Source organism: Brienomyrus brachyistius, chromosome 17 (genome assembly GCF_023856365.1).
Source record: "Brienomyrus brachyistius isolate T26 chromosome 17, BBRACH_0.4, whole genome shotgun sequence".
NCBI classification, from domain to species: Eukaryota; Metazoa; Chordata; class Actinopteri; order Osteoglossiformes; family Mormyridae; genus Brienomyrus; species Brienomyrus brachyistius.
The window spans coordinates 3753478-3759486 of NC_064549.1; the positions used below are offsets into that span (position 1 = coordinate 3753478).

Sequence of the window (6009 nt, forward strand, 5' to 3'; positions counted from 1 at the left end):
ACTTAGTTATTCACTGGAATACTTCGTTTGCTTTCAAATATTTCTACAAAGCGTTCATCTGTGCCTATTTATACACATCAATGCGTTTCCTGTAGGGTGAATTGTGTTTGTCTTTGGTCACCCCGACAGACAAATAGCAGAGCTAAGGGCTGAATACATGCGCGTGTTTTTTGGCAAAAGCGAGATGGTCTGGTGCAAACCGTCGGGGCGACAGCGAAGCGCTAACCTACGGCCGCTCCGCGAGCTCGCGGAGAAACGGCGCCAAAACGCCGCTAGGTGTCAGCCGATAGCCGCGCGCCAGCCGACGAAGTCTAACACGCCACAAATGTCTAGAGAGTAAGTTAAGAACAAAAAGATAACATGCGAAAAAATGCATTTTTCTTATGTATAACTGGGCGTGATATTAAGATCTACTTGTGTAATTGTGTTTCGTCAAAACAGATGAATGTGCGAGCACTGAAAGAAAGTTTTTCGAGATTATACTGATCTGTGGATCTGCGGAAATCAGGTAATGAACTAAGTCCTAACGTTACCCCTTTTCCAGGAAGGCAGCATTATCTGGAAATGTGGAGACAGACTGGTAGATAATTTATGCTGTATGAAAGCTCCCTAAAACAACCAGGACACCGTGGTGCGTTAAAAACGGAACAAATGACACCAAATAGGACAGAAGCTGTTGCATACAACGGTACAACTGATAACTACAAAGCCGTCATTAGGTCCCAGCAGGTGCGCGTTAAGGTACTCTGATCGGGACGCACTGACATTCCTTTATACCAAGAGATTACTGTTTACTTTATTATAAATACACCTGAAGTTAAATGGTTCTAGTTTTCGACTGACTCAGCTGTACAAACGCCAAAGCTCCGGGTCCACCAGGGATACGCAATGCCAGGAATATTTCATCTCTGCTTCACTTGTCCGGATATGACCCGATCTAGTTTCTCATGCGCGGTTTTTCCCCAGCAGGCCTTTGAATGCGGAGCTAATTCAATTAATTTAAGTGATTTCTAATCCTAGATTGGGCTGCTCTGTCGTAATAAAAATTTGATTTGATTGGAAGGGCTGACATGTTGACCTAGGACTACAGTTGCTGCAGTTCAGAAATCTTTCCATTAACTCTAAAGCTCCAAAGAAGAGTTCTGAAGAGGCCTTAGATATCGGGTCAGTCAAACCCCATTAATCTCCATACGTTTTAATGAAGCAAGTTTTCTTCTAATTAAGTCAAACAGTATACATATATTGCATTCATACATGCACAAGTAACTTTTATTTGATAAATAATTAGTTTAGGGCAGCTTATTTACAGAATGATTAGTGTTTGGTGTTGTATTGATTTTTAATGCGTACCAAGAGAAAACCGACTAAATACTGTAATGTAGAGTCTTACACTATCACTTTGATACATGCCTCATTCAACTCACTGCGCATTCATCTGGAATAATTACCATCATCTACAGAACAGATTTTCCAGTGTCTAGATTCTTGTGTGTGGTTACATATGTCTGTTTGATGTTATATAAAGATATTACACAATGTAGCCTTAATTTGAACTAAAATGCAGTACATTTTTCTGTATTTTTTCCTATCCATGTTATGAATTATATTATTTGTAATTATGGAGAATGGGGAAGTATTTTTTGATAACTGCCTTTAGTTCATCAGTTCCCTTCTTATGTGATGCTCAGGAATTCCTCTTGTAACAGTAGCCACACAGCACAGAAATGCTACAGTGTAGGTGTTACGTTTACAGTCTTGTCCATGACCACTGCTCTTCTTTTTTGCAAAAAAAGGAAAATCTATTTAGTATTTTATTTTTAGCCTTTATTTCTGCAGTACTAGTCAGTATTAGGGGGCGGCATGGTGGTGCAGTGGTTAGCACTGTTGCCTCACACCTCTGGGACCTGGGTTCGAATCTCCGCCTGGGTCACATGTGTGTGGAGTTTGCATGTTCTCCCCATGTCGTCGTGGGGTTTCCTCCGGGTACTCCGGTTTCCCCCCACAGTCCAAAAACATGCTGAGGCTAATTGGACTTGCTAAATTGCCCGTAGGAATGCATGTGAGAGTGAATGGTGTGTGAGTGTGCCCTGCGATGGGCTGGCCCCCCATCCTGGGTTGTTCCCAGCCTCGTGCCCATTGTTTCCGGGATAGGCTCCGGACCCCCCGCGACCCAATAGGATAAGCGGTTTGGAAAATGGATGGATGGATGGATAGTCAGTATTAACGGAGCTATTGTTAAGTTTAAGTCCCCAATAAAAAAAAAAAAACTTGCGTTCTTTTTTTTAAATTATTTTTTACTAATAAAATAGCAACGGCTTAGCAATTAAAATATACAACCATCCATCTTCCAGTGGCTTAATCTGGTCCTGGTCACAGGTGTGCATGGAACATATCACTGACGGCAGAGGGTACCAGGCAGGGGTACGTCCTGGACGGCAGAGGGTACCAGGCAGGGGTACGTCCTGGACGGCAGAGGGTACCAGGCAGGGATACATCCAGGACGGCAGAGGGTACCGGGCAGGGGTACATCCTGGACGGCAGTTTTGTTTTTTTTAACAGCTAGTCATTGTCAGACTTGTATTTTGTTTTTTTCCCCCAGTCTTAATTTTCAAATCCCAGGATTAGCAGACTGATTTCATAACTGGGCCCTTGAGCAAGACCCTTAACCCCAGTTTCTCAAAAAAATATATATCACTTTTATTGTGAACGGTCGGCCAGCAGAGGAATTACGGAGCTGGGAATCAGGAATAAGGGATTTATTCCTCAAAATTACAAGGCAGGGTTCACATGGTAAACAACTTCAATGACCGGACCAGGGAAACAGACTTGAATGTGGACTTAAATACACAGGACTACTCAGAAATAACAGGAAACAGCTGGTAACTATCGGGGTTTCACACGAGGTAAATGAGGAGGCGTAGCATACAGGAGGATCGGACGAGCAGGTCATGACATCTTTGGATAAATGCATCTACTAAATACATAAGATGTAGATGTAAATGATTTACAGCCCCATGTCTGACTTAAGAAGGGTGTTTTGTTTCTACTACTACAGTAACGAGGGGAGACATCTGGTTACATGTGCATTATCTTCAGTATTTCCAGTGGCAGCACAGCTCTTCTCAATATCTGGTACCTTTTCATGGGTCCCTTCTGAAGCACTGGCAAAGCACAGCTGCCTAAGTAACCATGAGTGGCAGATTTCAGATTCTACCGTTTAAAGTTTAACTGTTAACATATAATTGGTATAATTAATGTAAAATCTTGTAAGACTTTCTAGTTATTTGTACTCGACGCCACAGTTTTATTGTAAGAATAAGAACAGTAATAATGTTAATGTTATTTGTGGCAATATTTGTGATTCCTCATGCTGAAATTGACGTTAGAAACCTCACAGTCCCTTCAGTGCAGAGTTACCTGACATTGATCAGTTTCTACTCTGCCCCAGGACGCCATTGTGGCTCTGGTAGGCACTATGGGTGAAACCTGAAAAACAAGATTAGTTGAAGCAAAGGAGCTGGCTTCAGTTTCATGAGCTGGAATTCAGTCGCACCCTTGAGCCACATACATTCCCCTGAATTAGCTTGAGTGAAAATTACCTAACATTATAAACCACTGAAGACCTGACAGGACTGAAATATGTGAAAGACTCCTTGGAAGAATATCTGGTCGGCCAATAAGCGTCCATCTGACTGCACATTCTTCTGGTACACGTAACACCCGACCGCAGATTCTTCTGGTACACGTCCACCCGACTGCAAATTCTTCTGGTACACGTCCACCCGACTGCAGATTCTTCTGGTACATGTCCACCCGACTGCACATTCTTCTGGTACACATCTACCTGACTGCACATTCTTTTGGTACACATCCACCCGACTGCACATTCTTCTGGTACACGTCCACCCAAATGCAGATTCTTCTGGTATATGTCCACCCAAATGCAGATTCTTGTGCTTGTCTGCATTTGATTGCTTTAGCTAAGATGCATTATTAAACATTTTAAGTAATCTAAAAAAATCTCTTCAATGTGTATTACTTTTTTACGTAGGATGATGGTGGTCCTTTGTCCATTTTGCAGCTAGCTGAGAGTAATTCTCCTCACCCATCGGCCTGGAGTTTCCTGTCAGTAGTGCAAATGCCTGTTTTGTAAAACACCGTGCATTAACTGAATGCATTTGTAGGAGTTAAGGTAATTACAGAAATATCGTGTGCTTTATGCACAATTTCACAGCTCAAGAATTGTTTACAGTTGCACTACGGCATTAAAAAATCCTCATTGGATGTGGCTTCAGTTTGTGTTTGAATTAAAAGCTTCCAGTTCACAATACTCAGAGTGCTTGCGGGGGGGCACATTGTGTCCTGTGAAGGGGCTATCAATTAGCAAGACCTTTAAATGTAGACGTGATCTATGAGTGGCAAAAGGTGGCTGAAAGCTGCTTTCTGTTCTTTGTTCTCTTGAACATTGTTTATATGAGGGATGGGCCTATAAAGGCTCTTCATGAGGGTAATCTGAAGCCTGTATGGCTGTCCAGAGTGTAAGGCCATCACTCCGTTTGTACTGAGGCTAATTTGTCATGAGTGGGAAAATCACTGCTGCTCTCTCTTCTTTTGACATATAGAGTATATGTAGAGACATATATTGATATTCATAACATCCCACCAACCGCAGTAAAGCTTTTTAGCGTTTTTGAGGCACCTTTTATAAGCAACATTTCCTTTCACCCTGTGCTTAAACACTTACTGTCCGCACAGATGTTCTCTTGATGTGGTAGTAGGGCAGAAAAGACTAATGAATAGATGGCTGAGGGCAGGGAAGTCTTCTAAAAAACGAAGTGATTATCGAAAAACAGTGAATCTTTACAATCTAATAATGCTCTCCGTGTTCTTTTCAAGCTTTTAAACTAATTCATGATTGATCGCTAATTATCGGTGACGCAGCCTCTGGAGACAGCTCGGCTCTCATCCCTTTGCTCCTTTTAACGGTCTGAAGGCAGCTATCACTTTCCGACAGTCTTCTCTGCTACTTGTTCGAAGTAGTCAATACGAGACGTTTGAATAATCCCTCCTGAACTTTGCCAATACATCGGAATATTGTTTCGAAAATAAACGTTTTATCCTCAGGCGCTTGAGGATGATCCTGGGTAAGACTCGTGTTGCCATAGCTAAATTAAAACTGTTCAAAAATAATTCTGGCAGTAATTTAATGGCCATACGGTGTCTATTCCATAATATCGTCATTAATGTATAAATGGTGGCGATAGTTTCTTTAGCCATGTAGAATAGTTTATGCTACGCTTGCTAATTGCCCATGTATTGATTTCATCTCGGGTGAAGGACACCGCTGGATTCGTCTTTGCGCTCCCTGACGCATAATGACTAATCTTCACAATGAAATGCCGCAATTGATGTTACCTGTATAGATCTGACTACCGTTACCCCGCCTTAGAAAGTCGTGAAGAAAGACCATCGTTAGTGACGATATATCTGTTGTCAGGGTTCAATGTGTTGTGAGCTGGTTTTGTTTCTTTTAAGACAGAAGCTTGGAAAGGCAAAAAAAAAATCTATGCCCTCGCATTGCTTTTTACTCTCGCATATAAAAGTAGTGATGTGTGCTAAACTGTTACTGTGACGGCTGAAAGCGAAAAGACCGAAAAGAGGATGATGTGCTGGGCTGTGCGGACGCCGAACTGCTCCCTTCACAGCTTCCTTGTAAGTTCTGCAACGCGACAATTCAATTTAACTATTATTTTGCTATTTTGTTTATGACTTATTTGTCGATAAGTGGGCTAAAAGTCGATTAATTTGTTGTAATTGTTTGTGGTCTAAATGGTCTGTTAAAAGCTTTCCATATCTCTAGTGAAGCCATTGCAAACGTGTTTTTTTGTTTTATGTACGAGCCACAAAGGTAATTTCAATGCTGTTTTAATAAAGGAACTACCTATTTGTGAAACAATTAAATCAGCAAAAAGTTTTGCAACATACAGCATACCGCCTAGGAAGTAGGTG

General features: G+C 41.7%; 1 long non-coding RNA gene across 1 annotated transcript; it reads right to left on the reverse strand.

The window, feature by feature from the left end:
- Positions 1–3092: 3092 nt before the first annotated feature.
- Positions 3093–4962, reverse strand: LOC125712338 (uncharacterized). The gene is made up of 3 exons (XR_007383273.1): positions 4745–4962; positions 3418–3486; positions 3093–3179 (listed from the first exon to the last, which is right to left on the reverse strand). It is a non-coding gene; the product is annotated as an uncharacterized LOC125712338 (long non-coding RNA).
- Between the last annotated feature and the right edge of the window lie 1047 nt (positions 4963–6009).